Raw genomic sequence first — 13,104 nt, forward strand, 5'->3', positions numbered from 1 at the left:
GCTCATAGATATTCTACATATTCATCTTAATCTGAAGAAAGCTACAATAAATTCTAGAATTTCCAAACGACTGCAGTCATTGACTTCTCCCAGCTATCATTTTCCATCTGAATAAGGGCATAGCCCTCACTGGGTCACATCCTCTCAAGGGCTCATGCAATGCTCCTAGACAAGTTCCTGGTGTCTTGCAGATACTTTCCTGAAAGGGTTGTCCTGGGTTATTGGCTCAAACTCTTCTCCTTTCTGAGTATGATGAACATTATTTCTTAGTAACCTAAGGCAACTTCTTATAACAAAAGCTGCACTTAAAAAAAGTACTGTTTATCAGCTCTTTCCATTTTTCTAGATTTCCCTAAAATTCCAGGACATGAAGCTCCATTTCCTGTCTACCTGCACTCAGCGCCAATGTCTCTCCCTTCTCCAGATGGACGCAGAGTCCTGCTATCCCATATGCTAGCCAGTAGGAAACAGTGGCTGGTGAGCACTCGACAGACACATGGATGGTCCAAATTGAGATGACTTGTAAAACACACACTGGAATTTAGGCATATTGTGAAAAATAAAAAATAGAAAGAAAAATATCCTGAGAATCACTTAAAAATGTTTATTATGTATTGAATGGTGAACTCTATGAACAGTGTGCTCAGGTCTTTTGCTCATAGAGTTGCTATGAGTTATCTACGACTCGATGGGATTTAACAACAATAACAACGACAGTATAAAGAGAGCTACATTGGCCTAGTGGACAGGAAGTTGTGCTACCAAGCCCAAGGTGGGTGATTTTAATCTGCGGACCTCAGGTCTGGTTTAAATTGCTTTTTGTCAAACATTCTTCTAAGTGATATAGCACTGGTCAGTACATTGCTGTACTGAGGTAACTCATGGTTTCTGTGAAGCTGAACACTGTGACACTGATGTGTCAGATGTGATAATGGTCACCCATGGTGGACAGTGTTTGGTGGAGCTCCCCGATTAAAACAAGCTTGGAAGCAGGAGTGGCATCCACTTCCGAAATAGCTTGCCTCTGGAAGCTCTATGAACGGTGTTCAGGTCTTTCATTCATAGCATCGCTAAGAGTCGTCAACAACTCAATGACACTTAATAGCAACAACAACAACAACAACATATTGAATGAATAATTTTTACATATAATGTTATTAATTTCAGCCTTTTCTTTATGCATAGAGATAAAACATGTAACACAAGTCATGATGTACTTAAAGACACCAAATTACTGAAACGCCTAGAACTGTATAGCTTGTATCGTTATAGACATAGTAACAGAGAATGAGGCAAAGACTTAGGACCATCCTAGAAAGTGGTATTTGGCTTCCTTTCTTTGGCATGAAAACACAAGAAGACTTGTGGAAATCACTGGCCACATTTTCTCTGTGTGTATTTTGCTATTTTATTTCAAAAGTCAAAGCATATAAAGACCAGTAACCTCTCATTGTAGTACTCTGTGCCACGTAACCTTGCTGTGTGGTAAATCGTCTAGAAAGTTAGTGGTGTATGCCAATATGCCTTTGTCACATTTGAGACAGTCATCCTGGGCCTTGATCTAGCTTTCACACGGACAGAGCACCTTATCCGGGGCCCCTGTGCTCCACATGTGTCTAATCTCCTGGCATATATCCTGGGAATGTACTCATGGCATTGGCATTGACCAATGACTGATCAAAATGTCTCAAGCTTCCGCTTGCATGGCATATGCTAACCTTGTACTGGCCGAAGTGAATGGCCTGAAAAGTTCTGACTCTAAGTGGAAGAGCACTGCAAGTTGGCCAAGTGTGGCTGCAGACCTAGATGAGGGCCACAGGCATGTTTTCCATTGTGAATTCGGAGAGTCCTCCACAGCTTACAGAACTGCAGATTTGTTTAGTGATATTTCACTTTCCATGGGTAGGAAGATGGATGCTGTCATGACTTGAAAGTACTTCACATGTTTATTGAAGAACATTTAACGTTCTCCTTAGATCGCTTCTAGAACAACCTATGTTGTGTTCACTCCTGTTTGATGCCATAGAGGCAGTTACAACTCACGCCAACCGGTGAGAAGCAGATTGAAGCCTCGCGCTATCCTGAACCATCCTCACCCTTCCGCCCTGCTCAATTCCACTGTCCCTAGTCTCTGTGTCAGTCTGTCTTGTGGAAGATCTTCCTGTCCTTCCTTGACCTTCTCTTTCCAAGCATGATGACTCTTTCCAAGAACAAGCTATCGCATTCCACACATTTCATAACACATTCTAATCTCATTTTCAGATAAATGTTGCAAGTGATTTTTTTAAGCTAGTAAAGATAATTTTTCATTAGTTACATTATTGGTATCATTTATCATAAGGGAAAAGCCCAGCACTGCATATGTCACTAGTGGCAAAAAGAAAACTGGAATTGGCCAGGCAGCTCCGTTTGCCAACGGAGGGATGAAGCGATGCATTTGGAACTAGAGTAATAGTTTCATATTGGAGCAGCCAGCTGGGTTGAAGGAAGTAGTCAGGCCAAATGTTTGCTTTCATCCAGTCTGTTTGGCCATATTGAGAAGGGGTTACTAGCAAAAACATTTGCTATCGATCATGGAAGATGATATGAACTGTGGAATAATTTTGCTTGAAGCTAGGCAGAAAATATTTGTGGTGCATATCACTAGCTATATGATCTTAAACAAGTTTCTTCCCATCTCTGAGCCTTGTTGCCTATTTCTTAACTCAGTCAGTCAGTCAGTCACTCTGAGTGAGTTGGAAGCCACTCATCGCTGACCCTCCAGAGGGTATTTAGAGGCTGTAAATAGCATACGTAAGAGGAGTTTCCCCAGCTTCCTCTTGCACAGAAGCTGTTGGATTCAAACTAGCTGCCTTTGGGTTGGCAGTGCAACTCCACACCCACTCGTCTACTAGAGCACCCTGTTTATAAAAGAAGGCCAATTTTTTAAAAAAGGCCAATTCATTCCTACCCTGCAGAGCAGCTGAAATGATTACCTGGGATAGCACAGCAGTTATTAGAAGACATGCTCAGAGCATAGTAGGGCAGGATCAGGATGGATGGTGAAGAGATTGAGATTGTTCACAGCTTTAGTTTGCTTGAGTCCATAGTAAACACTCTTGGCACCAGTAGCCAGGAAATCAAAAAACATATTGTGATGGGAAAGTCTGCTGTTAGGGACCTCTCTAAAGTACTGAAGAGCAATGGTGTCTCTCTGGAGACTAAGGTGCGCCTGATACAGGCCATGGTTTTTGCAATCACTTGTTATGCATCAGAGAGTTGGACAATGACTAGGGAGGATAGAAGGAGAATTGAGGCCTTTGAGCTGTGGTGCTGGAGAAGAGTATTGAGGGTACCATGGACTGCTAGGAAAACAAACAGATTCATCCTAGAGAGGGTTAAACCAGGCTGCTCCTTGAAGGCAAGGATTCTGAGGCTTCGTCTGACATACTTTGGACATGTTGTAAGGATGGACAGGTCCTTGGAGAGGGACATCATGCTTGGTAGGGTGGAGGGACAGCACAGGAGGGGAAGGCCCTCTATGAGATGCATTGATTCAGTGACTGGGGTAATTGGGATGGGTGTGTCAGAGGCAGTGAGATTGGCACAGGATAGAGCAGGGTTTAGGGCTGTTGTACATAGGGTCACTTTGAGTCATAAGCCACTCGATGGCACACAACAACAGCAGCAACAACAACAAATAGAGCTATTTTGGGGAATCCCTAAATGACCCACCTCTATTCTGAGTTGCCAATGGAGTCCCTTTAGCATAGACGAAATGGTTTCTCTTCCTCTCTCTTCTGCTCATTTGTTTGTAGATTGCTTTGGTTTATTATTTATTTGTTGTTGTTGTTTGCCTTTGAGTTGAGCACGACTCATAGTGACCCTATGAACAAAAGGCTTAAAGCCCCTCTACAATTATTGACATTTATCCAAGTCCATAGAGTTTCTGGAGGCATGGTATTTAGGATGTGGATGCCACTCCTGCTTCAAATATCATTGAAATGATATTGAAATGATGAATATCATGTGTTTATTTACTCATTAATTCATCCCACAAACATTTTACCGGAGGTTCCCAGGTTGAGTTCTCTGGTTCAAAGACAGATGGAGCTTAGGGAACAAAATGTTTTTTCAAGACCACTACTTGTGAAGGTAAGTGAGGGAGGTGTATTTGTGCAGAGGAAAAGGTCAAAGCGGGATACGAGACAAAGACTTGGGGAGCTGAGAGAGAGATCAGAGTTGGTATTATTGGTTGAAATGATCTGTGATTGGATAAACCTGTATGCTAGGTCTTTATACCCCTGCCTTACTCAGGCTGCAGATTTAGGCTGCCCTGGAAAGGCATGACCTCAGATAAGATAAGGTGAGGTGCACCTGAGCTTGACCCTGCAGGAGATCGTGGCTGAAGGCTGTGTGCTGACTACATTCAGTACAGACAACAGCGGGATCTTCCTTGAGGGGGGCTGTCTGTCGGTCTGTGCCATGTGCCTACCTTTGGCTACTGCAGGCCAGACCCTGTACTAGTCCTAACGTGGTTGTCCTCCACAGGGGAGACAAAGTCCCATATCCTGCAAAGCTACAGCAGAGGGCATCTGCAGAGAGGCTTGTCTGCTTTGACAGTTTTTATTTGTCTTCATACTTTGAGGGGAGGAAGCCTTGGTGACCTAGTGGTAAGAATGTGCACTGCAATCCCGAAGGCATGCACTTTGAATTCCAAGCTGCTCTGCAGAAGAAGGATGGGCAATCTCCTCCCAGGTGATGACTGCCTCTGAACACCCGCTGGAGGGCCAGTTCTGACTCTGTAGTACCAACAACAGCATATTTTGTGGGAGCAATGTTCTTTAGATAGATTTCTGCACCCAAAGTTGAGAGAAGAGACTAGTGTCCTCAGTTATTAGTCAGGTGAGAAAGAAAGCAATACAGGCCCCTGTTTGTGATAATAGATGCTAGGTTGTCTAGAATCTTCTCTCATTCATTTTCTGCTGATTCTGGTAGTTCTACCAGGACGGATCAGTTCAGTGATGGATTCAGGGGGTACAACAATGAGTACTGTACAGTCTTGTAGGAGAGGCTGGTATGACAAGATAACTTCAGCATAAGGTGAAAAGGTATGCGACAAAGTCATAAAGAAATCGTTAAAGAAACACAGAGGTGTCATAACTTCCCATGACCTGGAGTAGGAAAATTCTTCTGGAAAGGAGAAAACACAAGAACTAAGAGTAGAAGGCATACATGTAAGGTGGATAAGTCTATACCTTCTCTTAATAATTTATTTTTTAAGAGTATAACTCAGAAGCCTTAAATCTCAAGTCTTTTTCTCTAGAGTCAAATGTATTGAGGGTATTTTCTCAGGAAGAAAATTTCCTTCACTTTAAACTTGAGAGCTTAAAAGTTCTTTCTGAGGGAGCTGGAAACTGCACTGCAGTCCCAGAGGTGTGCGGTTCAAATCCACCAGATGCTCTGCTGGAGAAGGAGGGACAACCTTCTCCTGTACCAGTCAGATCCAATTTGACAGTACACACACACAAAATAATATAATAAAATAAATTTTAAAAAAGTTCTTTCTGTGGGGTGGAAAAGCTTTGAATCAGATGCTGATAATGTTGGCTTTTTAGAAACGATTTCACTCTGTGTGTTCTATTTGCAATTATGTCTCAGACTATTTAAAAAAAAGTATCTGTGGTCTCCTCACTGTTGCTTGATTCACAGGCGGGTAGTTATTGAGTTCTTGCTCCTCACCCCCATACGAGGCTTAGAGAAAGCCTTGAGTAGAATCAATGTGTGAGTCCCTTACTCACGTGACAAGCTTGCTCCTCTTGCAGCCTGCACTGCTCTCAGTGCCCTTGACTCTGGGGTTTCTAATATTAAGATTCTGAAAATTGCAAGTTTCTGTAATCACTTCCTATGCACCAGAGAGCTGGGCAGTGACTAGAGATGATAGAAGGAGAATTGATGCCTTTGAGCTGTGGTGCTGGAGAAGAGTATTGACTATACCACGACTGCTAAGAAAGCTTACTAAGTGTCAGGCGTGCTGAGATACACAGAGGGAGCGTGGCCAAAGTCACACAACACTAAGGACAAGGTCAGATTCCAAGCCACGCTCACTTCCCAGCATCACCCTGCATGAAATCACACATTTTTCTCTTGAGTAGCTGCTGTAATGAGTACACAGATGACCCAACGTGCTGGTTAAAATGCAGACTGATTCAGCAGGTCTTGGGTGAGTTCTGAAAGCTTGAGTTTCTGTCATTTCCTTTATGATACCTGGTCTGGTGCAAAGTGCATCTCATTTTACTATTTCACTGATCTAAACCAGCTGGAGGTTTGGCCAAGTGGCCACCATTTCTCAAGCAATCCTGGAATTTATGTTCCAGAGCAAAATGAGCTGGAAGCCAGAGGGTCCAAAGATCAAGGGCAACTTGGAGGTCAGAGATTCCGTTTCCCAGTCAGTAAGCTAATTAATTGAAATAGGCCCATTACTCACATTCAAAACAAAACTTCCTTTAAGAAAAAGGACAGACTTATCGCTTCTCGGCCTTTTGGCTAAGATCAAGTGAAGAAAGGACAGACTTATAGAGGCAAAGTAATTTAGTGTTAAAAGAAGTAGGATATTGGCTGTTGAATGGTGACATGTGCTGCTTTAAATTCTGCCCCTTTGCCCCTCCTTAGTAGTAAGGAATTGCTCTGCCAACCCAAAGACAGGCAGTTTGAGTCCCCCAACTGCTCTGCTGGAGAAAGATGGGTGTCTCCTCCCAAGTGACTGCTTCTGAAAATCTGTGGAGGGTCAGCTATGAGTTGGATCTGACTCAATGGAATGTAATAACAGCAACAGTTAATGAATTTAGGAGTCTAGTTAATTTAGGAGTCCTAGTGGTACAGTTGCAGTGCTGCTAACATAACAGTTGGTGGTTCAAATCTTTCAGCCACTCTGTAGGACAAAGATTAGGCAGTCTGTTCTCATTAAGACTTACAGCCTTGGAAACGCTATGAGGGCTTTTGCTTTTGTTTTTTTATTTTTTGAAATTTTTTTAATTATTTCAATCAAAATTTACAGAGACTTTGGATTTCCATTCATTCATTGTTGCACTTTTCTCCCTGCCCACCGCTCCTCCCCAGTACACTCCCGTCTTTGAAAGTAAAAGAAAAATTCTTTCATTGTTTTACAATCCCTCTCCCCAGGTCCATTCCACTATGCAGCCTTCACTCTGGACTCCCGTCATGACAAAAAATATCTAATCATATATCCCTTTTAAACAGTTCTCTCCCTCATCTGTTTCAATGCAATATACATAATTTATCCCATATTTCTCAGTCCCCTCACCCCTGATGTCAGTCCTGTTTTACAACAGTAGCACCATGCAGTATTTGTCCTTTTGTTACTGAGATACTTCACTCAGCATAATGTCCTCCAGGATCACCCATTTTGAGTAATATTGCATGAGTTCCTGAAACACTGTGAGTTTTGCAGTTGTTACATACTGGTGAGCTGTTACCTACTGAACTAAATTATAGTTGACCCTCTAGCGGGTTTTCAGGGGCAGTAAATCCCATAGGAAGAAACTGTCCAACTTTCTCCAGTGGAATAGCTGGTGGATTCGAACTGCTTGCCTTAGGGGTGACGCTACAACTCCTTGCCACTAAGCCACCAGAGCTCCCTCCTCTAAGGGGTAGTTCTATTCCATTCTTCTGACTGCTTTGAGTCTGTTTATGGATAAATCCACTCTGGCCATCCCCAAGCTTCTGTAAAGGGCAAACTGCAAGGTTGACTTTAAAGACCCTTCCCAGTATTTCCAGGGAAAGTACTTCTATTGATGGTGATTTTGTCTACAATGGTTTTATTTTTTTTTCTCCTTTTCTTTTTTAAATTGGAATTCTTCATTCTGGTGTTCACGTTGGCAGAAGCTCTGTGACGAGAGCTCGGAGTAGTTCAGGCGAAAGCCCCTTGTCACAGAGCTGCTGCTGAGGAGACGGGCCGAGACACCCACCCTCAGCACGCAGCACCCTCAGTCAGCTGGAGCGTGGAAAGGCTTTCATTACAGGAACGGACAAACCTCTGGTAGACCCTCGAAAGCAACTAGTGTTAAGCGCATTGTACCTACACAGAATGCTTAATTACAGAGGGAAGTGATGGGTTCCAGTTGACAGAATAATCTAATCAATATTGCTTACTCCCAACTCTAATTTACTTGTCTTACAACTCATTAAATTTGAAATATTATTGATTTTCAAGTAGATGGCTTAGAGGATAAATAAGTACATTTTGTCTTGGGGACCTTGGTTGGAGTTTGATCAGCGGGCCCGCAGGCAGGAAAGCTAAAATCTCTTCATTAGGCATTGTGTGTAGAGCGATCATCCCAGGAACACTCTACTGATGCCAAGAATTTGGCAGCACCCAGGATTTCCCAGTAACTAGGACTGAAGGGCCCTTGTCCGTTACTAAGGCGGGTGCCTTGATGAGAGAGGAGGGTGAACTGTGTGACTTGGCGAGACCCTCAGTGGAGAGTGCGCGTCTCTGAAATGTTACTCCTTTGTATTTCGCAAACCAAAAGCAGCTCTCACCTTCTTTTACTGGAAGCCATCGCTCTCAGTTTGCAGAAACCTGTTCTGTCTTCTCCCCTGAATAGACTCTGGGTCGGGTTCTGTTCTCACAGGATGCAAACAATCCTATAAAGAAGTCTCTCCCAGCCCCTGAATATGCTGGAATCTCTACTTCAACCAGCGAGCTGTCCACCTGTGGACGGTGCCGGGCAGGCTGGGGTCAAGGCAGGACATTCAAATGAAGGAAAGGAATGCTGTGCTTTACCTTCTGAAGTGGCACTTAAAAAAGGGAGGTTACAATGTTTTTAGTGTGTGTGTGTGTGTGTGTGTGTGTGTGTTAATAAGTGGGATATTTACATGATTCAAAAGCCTAAGATGATACACAGCTTCCAGGTCAAGAGTCATCTCTTTACCATCTTATCTCTATTGGTCTCATACCCTCTCCTCCAACAGTGCTTTTCAAATTTCATTTCACCTTGCTACAGTTGCTTTATATACATATATTTAAGTAAAAGCAAATAGAGGTTCTTATTTTCTCCTAGTCTTATAAAAAAGCAGCATACTATATGTTCTGTTCTGCACTTTAAAAAATATTCCTGCCGTCTTTGGGAGATTTTTTTTATATCAATACATACAGAGCATCCTTTTAGTCACTTGCGTTTCCATCATGCAGGACTGGTGGACATTTGTATCCTTTATGACATTTCACTATTACAGATGCTACCACAGTGAATCACCCTGGACAGAGGGCACACAAGTGCAAAGCCACTTTGTTTGTGAGCCCTCTGGAGCTGTACGGTTTATGCGTGGGACACGTTCCCCAAAGCAGCAATCTGGGTCGCGGGTGTGTGATGACCATTGTTAACTGCCCCGTAGCTGTTTTGCTGGTTTACCTGCCCACCAGCAATGCCTGGAAGCCTGAATGAGCAGCTTTAATCCCCTGGGGATTAAAGTACTTAGATTTCTTGGTCAAGAACTATACCAGTCAGGGTTGCAAACGACAAGAAGAGAGTCCAATTAACTTAAGCCACAAGATGTGTGTTGGGCTCTGTTGGAAAATGAGACCATGGGCTTCTGGGAGATGGAGAAGTAATAGATGAAGCCTTGTGGTGGGAACGGTCTCCCAGGACTCTCTTCATTTTTACCTCGGGGCACCCAGACGATCCCTGCCCCCACCCCACCCACCTTGCACTACATGCAATCACCACATGACCTTGGTTTCATGTAGCTCATGTTTAGTCACTGCACGCTTGCTGCTAAGAGACTTGAGAGTGGAGTCTGCTCAGAGGAACTTGGAAGAAGGGGCTGGTAATCTATGTTCAAAAACCAGTTGTGAAACGCCTGATGAAGCACGCACAACAATCTGATCTGCAGCCAGTCACAGGGACGGGGCAGGACTGGTGGTGTTTGGCTCCATTATATATGGCGTCCCTGTGGATGCTAACAATGCTTTGGGCACCTCTGAGGCACCAGAGAACCCCACTTCCTGACCCTGACCCCTCCTTGTGCGGCACACAGTCTCCTTGTGTCTTGGTCTCTTGTCCACCCACAGGGTGAAATTGAACCTGTTTGACTTCCACAAGACCGTGAGTGGGGATGTGAAGGAAAGGAGGCTCAATGAATCACTCCGGGGGCTCTGACAAGCAGGAAGGAGTCTTCAAATGCTCCTCATTGTAAACAGTGTCCACTCTGCAGTCCGAGCCACTGTTTCAGTTTCTCACAGCTGGGTGCATCTAAAGTTCTTTTCCTGGATCATTTTGGTGTCTTTGTGCTTAAAAGCTGCACTGGCTGTGGAGTTAAATTGAAGCTGCCCGTCTGCCTAGAAGGGGATGAATGCGCCCTTGGAGGACTCGTCAGTGAGCGTGCCTCATTTATTGATCACCTTCTGCATGCTAAGTAAGCAAACACTTGGCCGAGCAGGCCGTGTCAGGAACTCTTCCACCTAATTCCGCTTCAGCTCTTCTGATGGGCTGCTTAGCCTTGGGTGAGCCATTCTTCTTAAGCCTGTTTCCTCATCCACGAAACAAGGATAATGATATTGACCTACTTTCCAAGATTGTTGCAAGGATTCATTAATTGATAGCTGTAAAGAACTTGGGAAACTCTTCACAATTTTCCCAAACCTTTGTCTTGGAGTTCCCCTGCAGGCCTGCCGCCACTTGTGTAATTTGGGCTGGTGAGCAGAAAGGAACAGATGAGGGGCTGGGGCACAAAAGGGACTTGCTTGGCGTACAAAGAGCCGGGGAGCCCGACCCAGCAATGAAGGAAGGTAGTTGGCAGTGAGCGACTGCAGTTAAGGGGTCCGTGGTGACCTGCTGCTACGGGGCCAGTGGTCTGGGATCACACAGCACAGATGCCCAGGTCCTAATTGCTTTCCCTGCTTGTCACCCTCGTACAGAAATAGATGAGAGTCCAGTCCTTGACACCAGTGGCAGCAATGATGCTCTGTGAACAGCTGTTACCCACCGTCTCTGGTATTAACCACACATTCCCTTCAACGTGCTTGAACGGAAGGTGAGAATGCCTTGTCCTGCTTTCATCAACCAGAGAGTACTTGGTGACATGGGTTCTCTGTGTGTGTAGCTTCGATTCTCCTCATAACCACAACAATAACATTTTAATATCATGCCAGGGAGTGGCAGGGCATGTCGACATTTGTGATTTCCATGGAGTTTCCTAGATGCTGGAGGCAGAAACTATCCCCTCTTCAGAGGGTAAAGGAATGCCTGGTGGCGTGGCCGGTGAAGGACTTGGCCACTAACTCAAAAGACAGTGGTTTGGATCTCACCCCGATGCTCTTCAGAAGAAAGTCCAGGTGACCTGCTTCTGGAATGTTCCAGCTGTGAAAACCTGCAGTTCCACTCAGAAGCCCTGAGGTTTCCATGAATGGAATTCAACATGGCAACACTGCTGGACCAGGTGAAGATCATACTGCGAGGGGTTGGGATCGAGCCCAGATATCCTGATAGTCTATCACTCTCCTTCATAAGTGAATGATAGAGAACTCTTCTTGGTTCTCTCCTTTGCTATCAAATTGAATCACCTCGGATATATTAAAATATGCACATCAGTCCTTGATTAATGCTCACACTATGTCACATACCGTGCCTGACACTTTACAGATGAAATCTCACTTTATCCTTACTCCACTTCAGTAAATAGGGATCTTAGTCCTGCTTTAGGGCCGAATCAAACCAAATTCAGATGAATAATTTGCCCAGGGGCACATAGATTCTCCAGACATTCCGCCTCAGCTCTGCCCTGCTGGCTGAGAAAATGCTGGCTTCTGGGGTCCCAGGATTATCTTGGGCACTGGGCAGGGGACTGTTTAATGGATGGGAAGAGGGAATGCTGTCTCTGGCCTCTAGCATCAAGGGAAGTTCTCCTTCAGTGCACATCCCTGGTGGAGAATGGATTTCTCTGGTTCTGTCAGCAGAGCCCAGTAGCTGTTTGTCAGTCTGGGTCTTCTGGTGACTTGTGTGTTACTCTGAATCACCAGAATTTCAGATACAAGCAGGGTGACCTGTGGTGGTCAGGTTTCAGTGAAGCTTCTAGAGTAAGTGACGAGGAAGAAACGTCTGGCAGTCTAATTCTACAGTCAGTGAGCACTTGGCGGGGTGCAGCAGGGAGTTCTATCTGATGTGGTCCTGGAGGCTGAGCCGCTGAGGCTGAAACATTCCCCAGAGACCTCCACAGACATAAGCATTTCAACAGTAGTGAAAACGGTGCAGAGCCAGGTAACATTCTACTCTCAGGGCCAGGTAACACTTCACTCTGCTGTCTGTGCGTCATCCTAAGCCAAACCAGCTCAGTGGGCAGCTCTCAACCAGAGGGGAGCTGAGCTGGCACCCCACAGAGGCGGAGGCTGCTGGGGATGGTGGTCAAGGGGCAAGGGAAAAATACCGCAGGTGTGAGGTCGAACACAGGCAGTTGAGGCTCTCAGGTCCCTATTTTGGTCCTGCTGTTTGTTGTTTCTGAAGGCTCCCCTCCACCCATCTCCACCTGGGTGTCAGACACACCTGGGGCCTGGACTTGCATCTGCAAAATGCCACTATGGGTTTCAGCCACTGCTCGTGGGCTGTTCAGGAAGGCTCTGTTACACTCCCTGTTCAGGGTCACCCTTTAAGCACATGTCTTTAATTTCTTAAGTCTTTCTCTTCTGCTTCAGGATGCCTGAAGGAGCTTTTGGCTGGGGCAGTGGGCAGGGGAGGCAGGGAGGTCGGGAGGTAGGTGGGTGGCAGGAGAATGTCCGGCATCCCTTCCTCTCGAAGCACAGTTCTCAGAGGTCCTATAGAATCAAACCAGACTCCAATAAAGAATTCTGATTTTGCCTCCTCCTTCTTCCTGAGATTATCTCTCAAATAAACCACCTAAGCCCAAATCAGGATGGATGGTGAAGAGATTGAGATTGTTCACAGCTTCAGTTTGCTCGGCTCCACAGTCAACACTCTTGGCACCAGCAGTCAGGAATCAAAAAGCGTATCGTGATGGGAAAGTCTGCTGTTAGGGACCTCTCTAAAGTACTCAAGAGCAACGGTGTCTCTCTGGAGACTAAGGTGCACCTGATACAGGCCATGGTCTTTG

The sequence above is a fragment of the Elephantulus edwardii genome, unplaced genomic scaffold, assembly GCF_000299155.1.
Source record: "Elephantulus edwardii isolate Elephantulus edwardi_28Jun2011 unplaced genomic scaffold, EleEdw1.0 scaffold00091, whole genome shotgun sequence".
In the NCBI taxonomy this organism is placed as follows: Eukaryota; Metazoa; Chordata; class Mammalia; order Macroscelidea; family Macroscelididae; genus Elephantulus; species Elephantulus edwardii.